At 36.7% G+C, this 21,608-nt stretch overlaps 1 protein-coding gene across 2 annotated transcripts in view; it reads right to left on the reverse strand.

The window, feature by feature from the left end:
* Window positions 1-10,547: 10,547 nt before the first annotated feature.
* Window positions 10,548-21,608, reverse strand: part of LUZP1 (leucine zipper protein 1) — a 2,096,166-nt gene continuing 2,085,105 nt past the window's right edge. For both annotated transcript variants that reach the window (XM_044060126.1, XM_044060127.1), the window contains one exon: window positions 10,548-11,440. The gene's annotated coding sequence lies outside the window, so the exon portion shown is untranslated. The remainder of the gene's footprint in view (window positions 11,441-21,608) is intronic.

A 21,608-nucleotide genomic window follows, 5' to 3' on the forward strand; every position in this document is an offset into this window, starting at 1 on the left:
TATTACTATTACATTTGTATATTCTTTAATATTTCTGCTCTAATGAAAAACTCTTAAAACATTGAGTGTTTCAAGTCAGGCATAGATAATACAGATTTGCATTTTATTTTATTTTTTAGAAAATTATTTTTTTTCTTTCTTTATATAAATGCTTTTATGGAAAAATATCTTTACATGTAAATCAGTACAGTAGCTAAATGTTACCGCTACTTGTTAGTATGCAATATCCATCCTGCAAAACAAACAAACAAAAGAATGAAATTAAGCAACCACAGTACATAGATTTACCACCTTAGGATATGTAAAGGGCAAATGCACCAGAACCTCTCAATTCAACTAAACAATAACATTTTTATAAACAAAATTTATTAAAAAGTAATTACACACATTTGATTTCTTTAGAAGCATCATCAATATAACACTGAACTACTCAGTTCACAATATTGATCTTTCATCAGTAATAAAATAAAAAATATAATATATTGCACAACATTTTTACTTTCTAAGGTGGACACCAGCTCTTAAAACGAGGGTGCCAGTACATTTTCAGTATACAGAAAAGCTAAGTATCTTTCACTGATTAATAGATTCCTTATGATATCCTATGCTGTGTTAACCAGGGGTTGGGAGAGGCATTCATATATAATTTGTAAATCTGTGTGTTAACAGTCAATACAAGTACAGCAAAAATTTCAGGAGAATATACTGCCCGAAACAACGTCTAACCTTGAAAAGCCAAGTTTTTATACCTGCAGTACTTTTCAACTTTCCCTTTTACAGACAAATATAACATGTAATGTTTTTGTATGGCACAGTGCTGCACCTACAAAGTGGCCATTCTTCCTTGTACAGCATCATCATCATCAGTATGACCCATGCTTTCATCATACCAAAATAGAAATGATCGTCAACTCACAGGCCACCCATCAGAAAAGCAGCAGAGAACAGAATGCAGACATCCAACATGCCATCATCACTACACCAGATAATAATTTTCATGTTTGAAGGGCACCAATGGTATGCTGGAATGCATCTTAATTACAGACCAGTCAGACGCCATAGGTTTGTAGCACTCAAATACTGATAAGATAAAATTAGCTGACTTCAGAAATGAATTCTGTTACTGGTATATGTTCTTTAAATGACTATCCCCTTTGCATTAGCCATGCCAAGGCCCACAGCTATGTAAATTACAATGAAATGCCAGAAGAGGTCATAGGGTACATCAAAATGCATGGAGAACATCAGAATTGCTCACCTTATTAGAGTACAAATTCTGTGGTGACTGTAATTTATACACCACATATTTCGCAATATTTCAAAGCACAGGATGTTGCATGACTTTTGAGTACATTAAGTGAGCTGAAACAAAAAGGCAACCATGGCCCCATAACTCCTTGGGAAAATGGGGCTGTATGATAAAAGACCCATTCTTTTCTTATGTGTTGGCTGTCTATAAATGTTTTTGTTTCAAAAAATGAGAATACTACATAATATCTGTGCAGGGACTGACTGAAGTTTATGAAAAACAAAGCAGGCAGGGACATTTCTTTATTTATACTGTTTGTTTTGTCTCTAAATGCACATCCTGATTTATTATACAGTTTACTAAGCCTCCTAGAGTGGCCAGATGTTGGATGTGATTTGTGTGTGTGTGTGTGTAGGGGGGGGGTAAACAGATTAGGTCTGGGAGGTAGACCAGACTTTGTTAATGATGCCAGAAGTACTGAATGCTGTACTTTGATTTTGTATTGCTGCGATGGCAACTACATTCTACATATCTTCAGTATGGGAGAGTATATATTAGAAGCAAGTCTGACTTTGAGGTAAAAAAATTCCTCAAAACAATGATCAGTAAAAATAATGAATGTAACAGCATAAAATTACCCGTGTTTCTTTGACTAGCGAGCAGTTCTACTGATACAGATGGAGCTTAAAGAAAGACTATTGCCCTGCATTACAGATCAGTCCTGGTAGCTACATTATTGGAATCATATGGGGTACAGAGTTCTGCTGAGAAATTTCACATAGAATTTCATTTCTAGCAGCTAAACATTTTAAAGATTTATCAATTTAATGCTGTAAAATTTTAAGGATGACCACTGCCTTGACTGCTACATTTCATACTCTAGCTTGCAAAAAAATACTGTTGTTGAAATCAAGAGGCAAGGCACCAGAATGCACTGCTGAAAAGATCTTGGTCAGCTGAGAGGACCAGAGACCACAGACAAGTCTAATTTTACAGGTTAAAAGTTATACTTCTGACAGAGGTAAATAGTGGCAGTATATTTTTCTGTACAATAAACCATGCATTCATCATACTTGTATCAAATTGTGTGTTAATTAACTCTTCTGGAAGTCCCTTGAGAAACACAGCAAGCAAAAAATGGATTTTATCTTTGTATAATACAGTCCCTTCCTCCCAAAGCCAAATAAAGTTCCCAACCGCAAACAGGCCTTGGGTTTCTCTTAAGTCATTCTAGGGTCTCCTGCAAGTCATTTAAGCAGACAGAATGTGAAATACACTCAATTAATCAGAAGGTTGCACACTACAAGTAGAAAAGGTCCAGAAAAAGTTAATAGTTCAGCTGTAGTCTAGTACTTATAAGCAAAATGTAGTTTTCTTCAGAAATCAGAATTGCATTGTCTACTTTTAAATACAGATGCAGAAAACAAAATGTGGCACTCAAATGGGCCATGAGCTTTAGATAGACAATACTGACTTACCCTATTTTGGTTACTATCTGCAAAGGCAAACAATTTGCAGAAAATTCTAAGACTCAAACCACCCACTCTGATAATGGGAATACTGAGTTAAGATGATGCCAGCTAGGTCCATGTCTTGAAAATTATGAGGAAAAAGAAGAAGAATGCTGCTAACACCATTTTTGTTAAACACACCAAAGCATGCATTTACAAGACACACTGTAATGCATTCTGATTACCTTTTTATGAGTTAATTCAATCAACACGCAGGATTAAGAAAAGCTTGTAAGTAGTAGTAATGTGACAAAGTGCTCAATATGCTTTTGCTGTCTTATTACAAACACAGACTATATATTTTTTTAAACATTCCAAAGTAAACCAAACCTGGGCCTGTATTTAATGATAAGCCTGGTGAATCCTTATACGACTTACTTCTGCTTACTTTTATAAGGCAAGAAATTTCAGATAAGTACCCCTTCCCTCAATGCCAAAGTATGCAGGCACTAAGTGGCTAACATGGCTTTATCATTGGAGGCTTAACTTGGGTTAAATAATACTTAAGTTTGTCTGTCAAGAATCATTACAAGCAATAAGGAACCATTATTTCACTATCTGGATACAGGAATGCCTGATTTCTAACTTCTTTCCTAATGCATAAAATAACTAATAAGAATGCAAATATCTTACTTTTAGCATACTAGGACATGACATATTTTGGAATATTGCATTTTAAAATCAGTATGGCACACTTTTACTCCAGTTGCTGACAACTCCATCCTAATAAAAAATGCTTTGTCGGAAATAAAGCTTTGAATTTTATCCATTCCAGAACTGTGATGGATAGCAACATAAAATTAATAAAAACTTCTAAGATTGCTTTAAGTGTATTTTAAAAATCCTGCACTTTTCTCAGTGGTCACTGGAACTCAAGAAAAATAACATTTTCAGTGTGTGGTATGACAGTCTGTGCTGAAGAGAAGATAATATATCACGTTTGAGCTCATTGAAGGGCAGGAAAACATGACAATAAGACACAAGCTTCCTGCTTTTATGTAGAGGGACTGTGACAAAGGAAAAGAGAATAACTACATAATCTTACAAAAACATTACATGCATGCAAATGGTGTTTTCCAAATGTGTTAAAATATACACTTATTTACTGTTTCACTGAGTCGGACATAAAAATTCCTGCATTACATACTCAAACTGACTTAAGTCATAACAGTGCTAGAGCTCCAAACCTGAAGTGCAAGACTCAATGCTGCAAATCCCAACAAAAAAAAAACCTGCTACTCAAACAAAAACATTAAGTTCTAAAACCCAGCTGTTAAATCTCTTAAACATGTGTGGTTCACCTGTCCCCCATGCACCCTGCTACTTATAACTTCACTTAATTCCTTTTTCCTCATATAGGAACAACTCATAGTTAGGCAGTCTGTGTGATATTTTTCCTCATGCAGGGCACCAGATATAGCATTATCTGTGGGCCATGATAACAGTACACACTGCCCAAAGGAGTGATCCATTCCCATTTTTGTCTTTTCCTGTTTTTCTTTCTAATTATTGCAATTGGGATTGGTATATCTTTCACTTGATTCATGAACACGGAGGTGATCACCCAAAGGAGCAACACCATTTTTAATAATTAAGAACAGATGTTTTTATCTTCAAAGATAGGTTTTCTGTTCCATGTATTTTATGTTTACTGTCAGGACACAGGACTCTTCCATTAGTCAATGTGTGACTTGTGCATAAGTCAACCCTGTTTTTTTAAAGCTAATTCACTGGCATGAATTTTTGAACATATACACAAGTATATGCAGTAGCATATATTCATTCACATTCTTACCTGAAGTTTTGCTATTCTGAGAATCACAACATAGTCCTCAGTATTTCAAAAGATGCCCCATTAATACAGCAGAAATGTGATGGGGGTCACGTACTTTACTGAACTCCTACGTGTCAACATGGGAATCAGCAGGTGCTCCTGATTAACTGAGCAACACTACTGGACTTCAGTAAGATCACATAACATTGCGGGTAAAGAAGTTTTTCCATACTCCCCAGTGCTGGAGTTAATATATTTAAAAAGGGTGCATATCCCCTACAAAAACACTGTTTGCCGACCTTTTTATGTACAGATTGACAGTGTGACAGTTTGAGAATTTATGATTCGCGTAAGTGGGTGTGGTGATATATACATTCAATTTATAGCCACATGCTCAACATGGTACCAAGGAATAAACCCGTCTTAACTATTAACTAAAAATTTCTAACTACATTAGGCAGAGCCCCTCACTAACACTCTTCAAGAGAAACCTTGACGAGTGGATGGGTAACAGAAAATACACCCCTGGGATCACTTCATTGGCTCTTCTTGACAGAGGATCAGTTAATTAATCAATGGGGCGGTGAAAGCTGACACACTCGGGCTAGGCTTAAAAATGTCCTCGGGCAGATAGCCTAGTACCTACCTATGAACTACACTGTACCAAGATCAAAGAAGCAAGATCAAGGGTACACATTTAAAAAAACAAAATCACACAACTGATGGAATGCAAATAAAGATGGTGGTGAGGAAGATGAGCATTACAGGGGTGACCGAATCTATACATGTTGAATGCTTCCCATTTCTTATGAAAAAAGGACTTAAGTGCTGAAATCTGCTTCTGTAATTGTAATAATTGCAAATCACTTTGAGTTTTGCTTTCACTGCATGCTAAATGAGCAAAAAAACTACTGAAATTGATTAAATTATGGTATTAACTGATACTTCAGCTTCGTCACTGTGATGCTAAGAATGAATGGTGTGTGCACATTTCCCCATTATTGCACACACAGATGGTTCCACCACTCATCAGCTACAATTTGTAGCTAGCCCAATCAGAACTCATAATTAAATGATTCATAAAGGGGTTGGTACTCTTCTATCATCAAATTCTACTGTTCACCTCTAAAATTAAATATCACTGGAAACTCTACATTATTTTTCACTGCAGTCAGACGAGACTATGCTTCCCTGTACTTACTCCACAGTACATAAACACTTGATACATTTCTGTTTGGATTGAGCAGAATTTACAGTAGATTTCTGGTAAATACTGCTCATCTTACCACTTAAGGAACCATAACAGCCAGGATTACTAATGAAAATGACGATTGTTTCAAACACTAAATGAAAATAAACCCTCAAGCTATTCTATCCCAAAACTGACAAATCTGTTATGAAAATTGCTCATTTTTAACCCTGGATAGGTCAACAGACATGCTTGGTAGGAATCACCTAGCATCCTAATTTGAGAGGCATCACAAGGAAAAAAAGCTTTGATAATTAACTGGTAACACTGGTGTCAAGTAATTTACAGAACCTTTGAACAGACACATTTTTCCAGTTTAAATGTTAAATTAATGAATGTTTCAGCCAAAGTTCCTGACACCGGCTATTATGCAAGCTAATACATATAAGTAAGAGTTCAACCTCCCACCCTTTGGGGCCCATTTATTTAATTTTAATAATGTACAGTGTGCTTTTCTTTGCATTTACTGAGTCTACTATGACCTATGGCAATTAAAACTCATATCACACAACTCTTGGTTCACTAATGTTTGGGTTTAGAGTGTGCCTACCTCACTGAAAACTGTGCAAAGAAAGTCAAGACCCATATACATTCAGGAAAGACTCGTACTTTGGGATGCTTTTGTTTTTGTGACATTGCTGAACAGACCCATTCAGACAATCAATAGAGAGTGAGCAGGATTGGGTACACTCACACCTCCAGGTGCCAAAGCTCAGGTCTCCTGTACCTGTTTTAGGGGCTGTAGGTGAAGGGCATTTCCCTGACATTACAGAGGTAATTTCAATCCACAGTAAATGACTGTGTCTGGAGAATATTATCTGAATAGTGGATGCCAGCTTAACAAAAAACTAGAAAAGTAAATGTGTAACCTTCAAACAACACTAAAAATACCTCACTTTATACCAAGCAGTCATACTGCAACATATGTCTTAAAGTGTATTTAAAAAAGGATAATTTAGCCACTTTGCATCAGAAAATCAATCATACCTTTCAACTGTCCAGATTTTTGCAAAATGTCCAGATTTTTGCCAAATTTTTTGGTCTGTTCTTCATAAAACGTGGTTTTCTGGCAAATCACAGGGGAATGAAGTCACAAAATACTGACATACACTGAGTTTCTCACTTTATGTCCTTCAGAAAATGCATGTTAATACAAATCATGTTATTCTAGCAATTTTCTAAGTTTATAAGAGCAGTATTTAAAATCTGTTCCTAATTTTGGAATTTCGTGCCCACATTATTTTTGCCTTTGTCCAGATTTTTTGTGCTACGTGTTTGAGAGGTATAAGTCAAGTCATCTTTCGGATACGCCCCAACATCTTTATTCTCAATTGTGAGAGGGCGGAGCTAGAAGCATGAAAACTATGTTTTGGCAGTATGCACACCACTGTACCCCATGCTGGCTAAAGGCACACAAAATTACATTTGGTTTTGTTTAGTCACTCTACAAGGAGCTTTAGTAGGGAACCCAAGTAATTTAAAGTGGCAAAGTGCAATTAATGTGACAAGGCCCAGTAAAGAGGTTACAGTATTTAATAAAAGAAAACTGATATGCCACAGTTAGCTGTTGTGACCCTGAGGCATATATTCAAAACTATTTCCAAGTTAAAGGAAAGCATGGTGCCACGGCTGCCACACAGTGACTTTGTGAGAACCTAGATAACTAAACGAATATCTACTTTGTCAGTGGAAATACTCCACTAAAAGGGCAAGCTGCCACATACATTTAATGCATAACCAATAGCAAGACATTATCAGACACGAATTGCCACCACAAGCAATAAATGAGAAATCATCCACAACTCTTCAGCATCATCCCAATAATACAGCAACTTTACAAGTGAGATGGCATTTAACGGGACTAGGAAAATCAAAAAAATCAAACTAGAAACCTATCCTTAGTTAAAATGCCACTTACTCTATGGAACTTTACAACAGAAATATTAGTCATGCTATACATAACTAACAACTACTCATTACACATGTAGAAATAAAACATGAATGTTTTAAATTTAAAATTTGTAAGTGAATAAAAATCGTGGCATTTAAATACTTCAGCTGTTACAGCTCCGTGCAGTATAAGAGCTCCCTATCACAAGTGTGGTAGCACACTCTACAAGCCCTGAATATGTGAAAAATAAACTGCTACTTCTGCAGCACATCACTCAATTATGAAACACGCTATTTCAGTATTCAAGCCCCCTGCAGCCATTGTTTTATATGAATATCACATATAACCATGCAGCAGAGAGTATTCAGGTATCTCAACTACAGGCTTAGTATACATTTTCCCAAATTTGTCAAAAAGTTACACCATTCTGCGGATCACAATTATGGTAGCTGCAATTGCAATAGGAACTCACTAAAAGTAAATAAGTAAATGCAGAAAGCTTATCAATGTAAAAGATGTATAAAATATTCTGGGCAGGTATCAGTGTGACCTTATCAATTGTCAATGTCTTATAGATCCTTTCAATGGGTGTACTGGTATCATGTTGTAGCTACAACTGTTTCTCTGTGGTGAGGCTTGCAAAGGCATTGGGGAAAAACTAAACTGTGTAGTGTTACAAATACTGGAAACATTATCAGAGTTCACTTGTTACATAAGGTCAGGGGACAGGTAATAGGGCACTCTCTGTCTACTCTCAGGATGGGAAAATACAGTCAGACTGTCTGTAAAGGCATGCAAAAAGAAAACAAATTCCCACAATATTGTATCTCCCAGTGCACAGCAGTGTGCTCAGTGCATCTGCAGCAAGGCAACTTGCTACTTTTTTAATAATATATACTGTTTTTAATAAAACAGGCCACAACAAATGAAACATTACAAAACTGCTTGTAGCGTATAACTGCACCACCTCAAAATATAAAGACACAGAAAAGTCAGTTATGAGCAACGTAGCTAGAAAAAGCATCAATAATAAAAAAATAAGGATGTCGCTTCAGAACATAAATGTTCCTATAGACGAGTGACAGCATTCATCATTGAGATAAGGAGTAAATGGCACATAATCATCAAACAAAAAAAATACATATATTTTTATGTCTGCAGTACTGTGTGCCATTGTATATGCCTCAGTGAATGTGTGTACACCAGAGTGGTGTCAAGCAAAGTGCTGGAACTACCACAAAGGGATAGGGCAACAGATCAACAGTAAAGACATATAATGTTGCACCATGTAAATAAACAGCTGCTTGAGTACAAGCCATGCTGACTTCTTAGAACTGAACAGTGATCCGTGTTTCCTATTGTTAGACATGGATGGTGATCTTGTTTCACAAAACACTGTAGTGTTGGGCAGCCTATAATGAGAACTGTCAATCCAAATGTTTACAAACATTTAGCACTAAGCATCATAAATGGCCTCTTAAGCTTCCCTCTTCTACTTGTTACAAATGTCTGAACAGTTCAGCAGGCTACTCATTTCTGATTGACGATGCATAAAGTATGCATGCAAAGTTGTGTGTACATTACTAGGAAATTGCCTTACTTCATACTAACAGTGCTACTCTTTACATTTCTAGATTGTGTGTTAAATTAGGAAAGTCAACAGTACCTGCTGGTAAAGGTGCGCTTTAGTGGAATGTGTCCACAACTGCACACCTTTACCCCTACAACTTCCAAACAGTCCCTTTTACATCAGTCAATCAATCCTCAGGGAGGGAATAACATCTGGCTTTACTCATATAGTGCTACCTGCAGCTTGCACACATCATAAAAGAAGGTCATTTGGGATTGCCACATCATTAAAAACAATATCTTAGGATTCTGGAGAAATGATCTACTCAGTTTATTTACCCTTCTACTCATAGTCTGTTTTAAATTTCTATTATCCTGACTGCTGATGTGAATACTGTTTGCAGTTTTCTCTTTAATTGTTCACTGTTCAATGTACTTTGTTATTGTCTTTCATGTTGCCCTGCTTCATGAGTTACAGCTGTAAACATGCACTTCATGTATAGCATAACAACTAAACAAGACCCATACTCAGTAATCACACACGTATGACACCTCACAGCATACCTCTGAATTAGCTGCACTCCCATAATCCTTTAGTCTTAAACCAGTAGCAAGTAGCAACAACATATTAACATCTGGACTCATAGAGATGAACCAGATGGCACTGTGTTAATGACAGCTGCACAGCCTGTTATCAAAGCACTTGATGTCATTGCTGACCCATCCTGGCACAATTCAAAGCTGAATCCATGAAACACCGAAAAACCATGACAGGTTCTGCCTCTGCCCATTTGTTAAAGGGCCAAGGAATCAAACATTGTCAGTATCACAACTTCTGGAGCAAGCAAGATTTAAGAAATATCTAGTAATAAATCTACAATCTGCAGAAAGGTACATGTGCTAAAACAAAACAAATTTACTGGGTAACTTTCAAGACTACAGTCCTATAGTACTCTGTGGGCATCATAAAACTCTAGCAATGAGAAAAGTACATGCTAAAAGATGTTACCTGAATGAGATTTACTTCTTCAAAACAATAAAAATATAAATGACAAAAATGAAATGCGGCATACAGCAGACATTTTTATACTGTATGGAATGACTTACTTGAAAATAAATCACATTTCTAAACTCTGGTAGTCCTTATTTAAACTGTTTCTGATAAAATGCTCGAGATGTACTGAAAGTTCAGGGAAAATAAAATACATTTCTGTAATAACAATACGTCAGAATTTGATTTTTTTTACTTATGATACAGTCGTCAAAATACCAAGTTTAGACAACACTATTGCTGCAGTTCTCACTTTCTGTTGAATTTTTTTTAATGTAAACTAATCAAAACAATAAGACATTCTTACTATTTTCATGCACATAAAAACAAAATGAGGGAAAGGAGACATATTTACAGAGTGGATTCCCTGCTTTGTTTAAATACAGTTGGCCACTCGACAACCACAACTTAAAGGTTGTGGATTCTCTGGCACAGACTTCAGATTGCTCCTGCAAACAAATATCATAGTCACAGTATCTAAGGCAGAAGCCACCAAAGTGTCTCACAATACTGGGATCCTTGCTGGTAGTAGTACGCCAATAACAGTGCATGATTGTAGGACTGATCCTATATGTCAAAGATAAAAAAAGAAATTCAGAATGAAGCTTGATTTTGGAGTATGCATGCAAGCTCATTTCTCTAATGTCTTGCTTCCTTTGGTCTCAACCTTCTTACACATTTTTAATCTGTACACAGTTTGATTATGTAGTCTGATGCTTTAATAGGTGCTGCAGTACATGGTCCACGCATCCAATGCAGTTTTTATTTTTATTTTTCCTTGTGTTGAAGACTGTACTCCAAACATACAGCACCTGCCAAACCTTGTGCAATGAGTGCAGAAGGGTTCACACACCTTGTTACCCTGAGTGAAGTGAATGCATTGTCCTCCCTTGTCAAACAAAAAAAAAATTAAAATGCTGGTAAAACTATTTCCAGAAGGAAGAAATTATAACAGAACAATAAAACCTCTAAATGTAAAAGTACTGCTGGACTCAGTTGTGAATTTCTGAGAGAAGGGCTCCTGCAAACCCAAAGAAGACAGCCAAGAGCCGCATTAAGATGGCAGTTACTTAAAAGCTGGAGTGCTATTTTCAGACGAAAAAGGTGACTGTCTTTTTCAGACCATCAGTTGATCAGAAGGAAATTCTGCAATGAAAACAATGAAACATGATTTCATGAGTACTGCAGTACTCTATTTCTTGTGCATGTTATGATATAATAAACTGTTACATGTTACAGTCCAGATTTACAAGAAAATTCTGAATCAAATATTACATACTTTTAGAATCACTGTATTAGACCAGCAAAAGGAGAGCAACAAATTCATTTTTTACATATGGGAAAAACAAAAGTATACTTCTGGAACTACATCATCCCTTTAAACCACCGTGTCTGCAAACAAGGTAACATTCGGACATTATTTGTACAAATTAACAACAAAAACAAAAACGTAGAAAACATCAAGATCACAAAGATGTTTTCAGTTATATTTACAGACAGAGACAGATAAAGGAAGATAAGGGTCACGAAAAAATCTCAGTACCAAATGAAGCTTGTAAACATGTATTTTAAATGCTTAAATGCATCTGAGGGTACTAAATGCTTCACTTCAAAACACACAGCATCACAGCTGACAAGAAGCATTTGGACTACCCACTTTTCACATTTTTTTCAATGCCACCTGCTGGAAATACATTAAAAACTCTGAAGGTTAAAAGTTTCAGAACACACAACATGGAACCTCTGAACCTCAAAATAAAAAAATAGTACAAAACTACATTTTTTCAGGAAGTCATGCCCTCCCTTTAGCCCCTATACCCCCCTGCAAATTGCATACACAAACTCTGAGAATGCACAGCCTTGGGGAAAGGGCGAATATCAGACTCCAAAGAAATAATGAAACCAAGCAAAAAAGCCAGTTTTCATGTTCCAAACATTCGACCAATGGACATTTGACATTTTTTTTTTGTCTACGAAATGAGTAACTTCCCACCTTTCACCATTTTAATGGATCTTTTTTTGCATACCCTGTACATTCTGAAAATCTACAAGAGTTGACCCAGTTGTTCAGGATTTGGGAACTTATGTGGACAGTGACCTAACTTTTGACCAACATGTCTACTGCTGTAAGAAAGTCCTTCTATACTGCACAACTTATAAACAAAGGGAGTGTGTCTAGCTCTAGGGATGTTATTGACCCCCTTTACTCAGCCTTCATTGGGCACTGAATATAATGCTTATTTGGCATGTATCTGTCCAGTCACATGCAACAACTGGAACACCGAAAGAGATACCTTACTAAAAGGATACAAGGCCTAAACAACATGGACTGACTCAAAGCCCTTTCACTGTACTTGGTATCTTACAGACTAAGAGGTGATCTGTGCCTGGCATACAAGGCATTCTTCTTACCATTACTGATGGATTTACTGGACATCAGCAAGCCAAATGGCATTGCAAATACTCTGTCTAGGGATCTAAACCTCTTCTGCAACATCAACTAAACGGTTTGGAAGGACAGGTGTAGCTTACAGAGAAGACCACTGCTGTCAAACAGACGCCCCATCCGCATAAAACAAAGTTCATCCCTGTCCATTTTCAAGGACAACTTAGATCTATGGATGGGAAACAGGAAATCTATCCCAGGACTGCCCCTAGATGATTTACCCCATACATAGGGCTGCTCAAATTATCTATGGTATGATCCCAGTTATTCTTATTAGGGGTAGTATATAACTTTCAACCAAGGAATGGGTAAGGACAGTCTATAACAGTCTATAACCAAATAAGAAGTTATTTTGAGCACAAAAAGATAAACTGGCTAGGCTTAAAATGGCTCTCAAGGGCAGCTAGTCTAGTACTTATCTATAAACCTACAAAGGCTTTAGCTGAATTCTTCTTCACAACATGACTCATCCAAGAACACATACTAAAAAGAAAACTCAGATTTATCATGAATTTGCTCTTTCCGTGTCTCCATATAACATTGAATTCCTTCTGAAAACCACTCTTCTTTTACTTTAGTGATTCCCCTTTTGTATTTAAAGTTTCTCCTGTTGTCTATCTTTCAAGGGTGTATACATTTCACTCTATGCTGCTACACCTTTGGTGTACCAAGCTCTGAAATATATTTACCATACCCTCAATTACAATCTCATTTCTTCAGATCTCAGCTCATCCGTTTGAGCCCAACACCACCATAAGACTGACTTTAATGAATTCATAAGAAGTCAAGCATCCTTCCTCCAGTCTTCTGCAGCACCACAGACAAACATTAAGAAATGATACCAGCAGTGACCCCAGCAGCCAGTGATAAAGTGTATTCTCTCCTGAATGAAATTACAGTCTGCACTTAAGTCAACTGAATGCAAACTTATAAACAGGTCATAAGAAAAAAAATGCGCACTGTACACATTTTCTATAAATCTATAGTGTTGAATGATCAGCAGGTCAATATCTGGTGAAAGGTCTATTTTCCTTAACTAAATCAATGCAAAATGCAGCCTCATGCTACATAAATGTCAATTTGAACAAAGAAAATATTCTTATGTAAGAACCTAATTAATGAAATTGTTTAAAATTTGAAACCAACCTATTACATTAACAAAGATACTACAAGAAAATCGTCACAGTCCATTAGTACTGATATAACATTTTAAAATACTGGAATGTATGCTGTACAACAAAACACCAATGCTTTGACAAAATGCTGTTTACTGTTTTTACAGTACTAAAAAATAAAGAAAAAAATATCCTGAAAGTTACATAACCTAGGTACAAGGTATTATCCTCATCACTTTCAGAAACTATAGCAATGAGGCTGTTTGGAGTTTCTAATCCAGAGTTGCCTTAATAATAAAAGGACTCACTCTTTTAATGCAACTCCTGCCTAAAGTCTTGCTTCTTTAGTCAAAGATGCAATGTTAAAATGGACCATTACTTCCACATACAATGCTATAATATCACCTTTGGGGACTTATTTTCTATAGCGACTTTCACAAATTATTACATCATTATTTAATTCATTCATTTATTTACTGACATTTGATTACTGGGAAAATCCAACTGGGTAGGTGCCCATTTTCAGTGGAGGCCCGGAGAGAAAAGGTCCAAAGTATTACATTTTAAGAACAACAATTTTACAATCTTCAAAAATAATACAAAACATCTGCAACTTAAATAATTATAACAAATTAAACATAATAGGAAAACATTGGTTAAGAATAGATACAAGTATATGACAATTATTTAATATTTAGAGAAATGTGAACCAGTTTATAGAGAAATTAAAGGTAAGTTAGTATAATACAAACAAGATTTGCAATATGAAGTAAGAGAAAAGCAGTCCTATGGTATATTTAAAGAGAAAGCCAGGAGAGAGAAATTCAAAGTACGAAAGTGAGTGAAGAAAGGAGAGAAGTAAGGTATGAATAGGTACTTCTTCATATTTTTGGCTAGGAAGTCTTCCAGAATGGTTTTGAAGGATAGGAGGGAGTGTACTGACTTGATGGATACAGATAAGGAGTTCCAGGCCTTTGCAACATGGTATGAGTACAGACAATGCCCAGCAGATTTGAAAGGTTTGTGGACAGGCAGGAGTTTTTTTGTCACTGGATCATAATGAGGGACTGGGAGCACAGTTGTGTAGAATGCTACTTAGTGCTGGACAAGCAAATGGATGCTGGATAATTTTTATAGGTGGTAAGAAGCTGTGTATGTTAGTTTATGGGATAGTTCTAACCAGTTAGGCTTTACAGTGCTCTACAGTGGTGGGTTCTGAAAGAGGCATTCACTGCAAATTTAGCAACTTTGTTACAGCACTGTCCAAGTTATGTCCAGGGGTAGTGGCAAGTATAGTTTTAGTTGCACTGGTGACTAAGATTTTCGCTCTGTAAAACATCCTTAGCCTTGGATGAATTTTTCTTATGCAATTTTGTATATGCAGGTTGAATTTAAGTGACTTCAATGGTTGTATTACCGAGAGAGTACTTCAAATTTTGTTTTTTCATGAAAGAGGGATTTGGGAGTGGGGGCAGTATTTATTTATTTTTTTTGATTGAGCATGTGTTGTGAGTTAATGCTTCCTGAGCAATTTTTTTTCTAGGTGTACCATGTTGCTAGATGTGCAAATGAGTGTGGAGTCATCTGTGTACTGTATAAGGAAGGCCTGATGTGTGGAGGGTGTTGGTGAGAATGTTAAAGAGGAAGGAGCCAAAGACAGAGCCTTGTGGTACACCTGCAGTGACTGGGAGCTAAGAGGAGATGGTGGGGTTCTATTTTACTGATTGATAACTAATGGATAGATAGCTTTTGAACAGCAGTAATGTGGGATGAAATAGACATAAGGACATTTGAAGTAGAGGTTTGTTGTGACACACTGTGTTGAAGTCTTTAGACAAGTCTAGAAATAAAGAGGAGACTTGTTTACCATTATCTCTAGCATTACTGACAGTATCTATATAGCTAGAAGTGCAGTGTTAGTACTATGTGAAGGACAAAAGCCATGCTGTGTGGAGGACAGCTGTTCTTCCTGCAGGAGAGAGTTTAGCAATTGTTTTTGAATACATTTTCAAGTATTTTTTGGGGGGGATAAGATTGCTATAGGTCTAAAGTTAATGTTTCTTGAATTTCCTCCTGGAGTATGTGACTTTTTCCAAACAGAGGATAGTGGGACTACTGGATTGACCTATTTATAAGAATGGAGATAGGATAGGCAGTGCAACCCTGTTCTACCCAGCCACTCTGAGAAGGAAGAGGATCTCTAGTCATTACACCTCTGAGTCTCCTGATTCAGCACTGGAATTCCTATTTTTAAAGTACTAACTTAGAACATCATCAGCTGAAGTAGTCATGGTTTCAGCTTAAGAGTAGTTTTATACAGGATGTGGGCAAAGTGAAAGTGGATGTGATGATATGTGGATGTTGGCCAGGGTTGGGATTAGATGTTGGGGAATCCTTGGTTAGAGCCGATATTGTATCTATGAAATAAGAGGTGAATTGTATTGAGATTTCGAGTGGGGAGTTATTAGGAGTGGGGTAAGGGTCAAATTTTTGGCTGCAATGCAAGATTTCTTTAATGGTTGTTCCAGATTTTTTTTTTTTTTTTAGAAATGTGCCACATGTAAATAATTTATTTATTTACATTCTGCAACAGGGTTGGTATGCTGAACCTTGTGGTCTGTTTTCTGGCACAACAAAACTTTACTCTAAAAATGCATTAGTTTTAAAGCTAACAACAGAAACAATGATGGCATTTACAACAACTTTATTGTACTGTTACAAAAGTGAAACAGTCAAGTCAAATGTCATCACTATGCTGTTTCTACTGAGGTTCAGGATGGGATAAGAAAATGAGAGAGAAAATGTCTAGAGTTATGAAAGATATAATGTGTGAAGTTAAATTAAGTTTGCTGTATAAAGAAATACAAAGGAACACTGACATAAGGAAAATGTGGGGATTAGCAAACTGAGTAAAGAAAAAAATGGTATACAGACAGCTTTATAGTTTAATGAAAAAAATAAATTAAGTCTTCTAAAGAACTCATACTCCAAGAAAGGCTGCTTCATATAACTGGATCAGTGCTTATATGCTTATATAGCAGTGGCAGTGAGACAGAATCAGAGAATTCACTGACAAAAATAGGGACTGCAATGCCCTTAGCTGTGAAGCCAGCATAAGCTGATACACAGGAAGACGGGGGGAATTAACAAAAGCAAGCATGAAAAGATAGTGCCAAAACTGACATTACGGACAGGAAGCAATCATGTTCTCGATCCCATTCATTATGTATAGCCAAACAAAATCTGGCTAGTAGCTTTACCTTAGTTTTGCCCATTCACAGATGACCTCCTAATACATGACTATCTGCTAGTTTAATTACTAGCGTCCTGTTCCCTATCTTCCCTTACAACTTTGGTTATATTTTCTCTTGCCTTACTTAAAAGTATCATCTTCCCAGTATGCCTTTTTAAAGTGTATGTGACTCATCTGTAAGTCCATTAAGTCAGGGTTACTTTCTTCAGTAACTTACCTTGAGGTGGAAGGTGTAGCTTCTTCCCCGAAAAATAATGTTACTGCTGTTTCTTCTATATTTCCACATGAAAAAGGAAGTCTTAAACTGAAAATACCTTTGGCTTTATATTATTTATCAGTGCAGGCCTCTTATATCTTGTTTTTTCTTGTGTGTTGGTTTTCCTCTAACTTAGCGGAAGTCTCACCCTCTCACTTTCTTTATATTCCTAACGGTGTACCCTCACTACAAAGGATATATATCAGAAAAACATTTATTGCCAAGTTTTTCTTCTTCTTGGTTCACAGATTTCTGCTGCCTACAGTTCACCTTCAGTTGCATTCTCTGCTTAGTGTTAATACAGAGACGATCAGATTTCTGCATTCTACTGCTTACTGTACTCACTTTGCCATGATGTGCCTCACAGAAGCTTTCTTTTTCTAATTTTCTCTTCTCCGTTTCCTGTTTTAGCACTTTTTTGTAAGTTTGTGTCTTGAACTGTCTTTTATTTATGAATCTCCAGTCAATTTTCAGCTCCTATACTGATGTTTCTTACAGTATGGGGTCTTTCTTGCTCTGTCATTGGGTTATACCTCTAATAACATACATCATCCTTTTTTGTTGTTTAATCACATTCAAATCTTCTACCGCGGTGGTGGTGCTGCGGTAGCATTGTCACCTCACAGTAAGACGCTGTCCGGTTCGATTCTCAGCTAGAGCGTCTTCTGCGTGGAGACATGCGTGAATGGGCGTACCTTCTTTGAAGGTTGCACGTCAGGGCTGGTAACTCGGCACGTAAAAATCAACTACCAATCATTAGCGGACCGGAGTTCCGCTGTGGCGACCCTAACCGGGAAAAGCCGAAAGACACAACAACCACATTCAAATCTTCTCTCCTTTTGTGATCTCAATGCTTATCCCTTCTCTGATTATTACTCATTATTATTATTATTATTATTATTACTGAATCTCTATGCAAGTGTCGCTGCCTTGCTCCTCCCCCTTTCTTATACTGAGCAGGTGTATGAGCTTGCCACACCGTATCTGTAGCTTCCTCACCTGACAACACACACAGTTTGCATAGTACTTTAAAACAAGATGTCTTTTCCTAATTAACACAATTGACAAAATCAGGGATTACAGCCAATGGATGCAGCATTTTCAAGAATGTCTGAATTTCTACATGTATACAACAGTACTCTTTTCTGTCACCATGAACGGATAGTATCCCCACTGCCTGTTAGTAATTTTATGCTTACACACTAGAGAAAGAGTTTATAGAATATAGCATAGCTTGAACTTCCCTTCCTTTTAAAAGACAGTACATTTTACTAGCCTGGTTGTAACACAATGACATAAGGCAGCTTGATTATCCTAGATCTAGCCATATCACACCCCATAGATGTACCTTCATTTAAAGTATACATTTCAGTTTTTGCTTTCCTACTAACGGTATTTATTTATTTTTTTTAAGTATTAACAACATAGGACTTAGCATTGTGACCACTCCCTCAAAATTAAAGTAAAATTTACACACTCTTTGCTGTCTTTTGTTTAACACCATTCACTGTTTTAACATTTGTAGCAAAGTATTCATTTTATACATTACAACATTAACTAATAAACATGCAAATATAGTCACCAGTTTATCAGATTTCTTGTAATCACTGTGTGCTATCAAGTGCTATCAATTTTCTTATATTACTAAACAAAGAACATTTAAAAATGGCTGCTGCTAAAATATTGATTTTGCTTTACTGCTGCTAACAGGTTTAAGCCAGAGCTTTAAAAAATGTTTTAAGTCATGAATCTGTGCATTTCCCAGTTTATTTACATTAAAATCCAGCCATGAAATGTTACTACTACCTAGATTATACCAGTGTTAACTAATACTTCTTGCTTATGGTTATCACAGTCCATGCAATCAATCTCATCCATGTCCATTATATATTTTTAGTGCCTCTTCTCTCAGCTTAGAAGACAGAATTCTTGTCCATACTGCTTTGGTCCAGTTCTCTGTAGTGGCATAGCATTTAAATGTCACTAAATATGATTTCAGGTTATCTTGTCAGGCTTGTTTCTTCAGAGTTGACATAATCTTGTGGTTGGCAGCCATGTTAGCCAGTACAATTAACTGTTGTATCTGCACCAGCTTTTTGTCAAGTCCCCACCTAGAGCTCCACAATTTTCCACAGTAATTCCTCCTTGGGTGTGCACACACTAGGTAACCATGACAGGAACACCAGAGACACAGTATAATAGGGGATTTTAGCCCAAATATGCTTCGCACTTGGCAGTAGGTTTTGTGAGGCACTAAACCTTGGCACATTTCTAGCCAACTGCTAGCATTCTCTACCAGTGTAACATTAAAAAAACACTGGTAATACGACATATTTAAAAAAAAACAGATTTATTTAAAAAAAATCCATAAATTAATACATTTAGCCTACTTGGGTTTTGCAGTTTCAAAATAAAAACAAACAATGCCTTTATAACAGTGTTCACTCCACACAACCCTTCTACACTACAGTCTGTCTTATAACCAAAATGAAAGTCCAAATTTGCAGGCTTGTCTCAGGCACCACTTTTCCCTCTAAAAAACAAGTATTTCCACAAGCTACAATCCACAGATTAAACTATACAAGGTAGGCCAAACTGGGTGACCTCTCAAGTCCATGCTTCCAGAGCATCCTTGGGTTTTCCTTGAAACTCTGTGTGTGACTTCCCGAGTACGGCCCTCCACGCTACCCCTTTTTATACCACAGTAAGCTACAGCAGGTGTACACTGAGGCCATTTGGTATTCCCAGAAAGACATATAAAACAATGCAGTTTATAATGCAAATTTCAACAGGTATGAGGGACATGTAATTAGTATAATTTACAGTATGCAAACTGGCATGTACGGGAAGCATGAAGCATGTGCAAAGAAAGAAATATGAAGCCAATGTAGTGCACAGTGCAAAAATAAGCATAAACAGGAAAACCTGTGCAATTTACAGTTGGCAAACTAACATGCACAGGTGAATTAACTAACATTTTGAACAAGTAAAGCAGCCAGGATCCAGTTCAGTTGAATACATACAAAGAAGAATGTACTCTGGGTGCAAAATGTTGAATCAACGCATCTTAGAACACACAGAATGCAGTGCAGTACAAACTAAAAAAGTAATGTCAGAAAAGATTAAATCCAGCAGCTAACCAGGTATTCTTGGAGTAACAGGCAAAAGTGTGAGATTACAGAAGAGTCAACACTAGTATATAGGGTACAACCAGAGTACTGCCAGGCTGTCTTGTATAGCCATGTAAAAGCAAAACAATTACACGTGCCATTAGCTTGCTAAGCTAAAACAAACAGGACAGCTGCAACAGCAGAATGTTTCAATATTTCAACAGCATAAATAGCATACTAATGAGCACACATTTCTGTTAACGACATTTCTATAATTATCTGCCATTAAAATCGACTTCTTGCAAGTATTCTTCCAGTCATACATTTTCTAAGTTACAAATACAATCCTGCAAATATGTTGTCAAAAAGCAATCAGAATTAAACACTTTCATTCTTAAAGGAAAACTTTACATTCCAAATAACCTTACCACACAGTAATTATTTTTTCCTCCCTGTAACATCATCTTGATGTTTAATGCCAAGAAACTATTCAGTACCTTTCAAATTTTTAAGACTCCCATTTGTTTCATTGCCACAAAACTTGAATATCCCGCCATATTCCTACTTAAATCTAACATGAAACAGGGCAGTCATGACAGACTCTAGTTTTCAGAGTTGGCCACTGCCAATAATTTTGTATCCTACATAGCATAAATGCATCTTGTCTTCATTGCTGGTCGCAGCCCATAGTTTTAACTCCTGTAACTGTCTCTTTTTGTGATCAGTAAAACTTCAGTTTAACTGTTAATATCTGCTTTACATAAAAAGCATGGACAGGTTATATGCTGTAGAGAAGGAACAGGTCCACGATGGGCCTCCACAACCCATTGTTCCTGGGAAACAAACATTATGCAATAAAAATGTGTTTTTTGCTGAAACAAGGGAACAGGTTGGATGGTTTTCTGATCCCGCAGAACCAAAGGAAAATGAGGACGGGACTTCCAAGCCATAACATAACTATTATAGATGAAGGAGATAACCCAAGTGTCTGCGGTTATTTGCTGCCAAACAGGAAAGGAAAGGGTTAGCCTGAGGGAAAGAGGAATATGACTGAGAAGAAGGAGAGGTTGGATATCAGACAGAGGCAGATTTGTCAGGAAAAGAAGGTTTTTGGCCTCAAGAACTCTGAATGAG

The sequence above is a fragment of the Protopterus annectens genome, chromosome 1.part2 (assembly GCF_019279795.1).
Source record: "Protopterus annectens isolate FY-2018-M chromosome 1.part2, PAN1.0, whole genome shotgun sequence".
Lineage (NCBI taxonomy): Eukaryota > Metazoa > Chordata > Ceratodontiformes > Protopteridae > Protopterus > Protopterus annectens.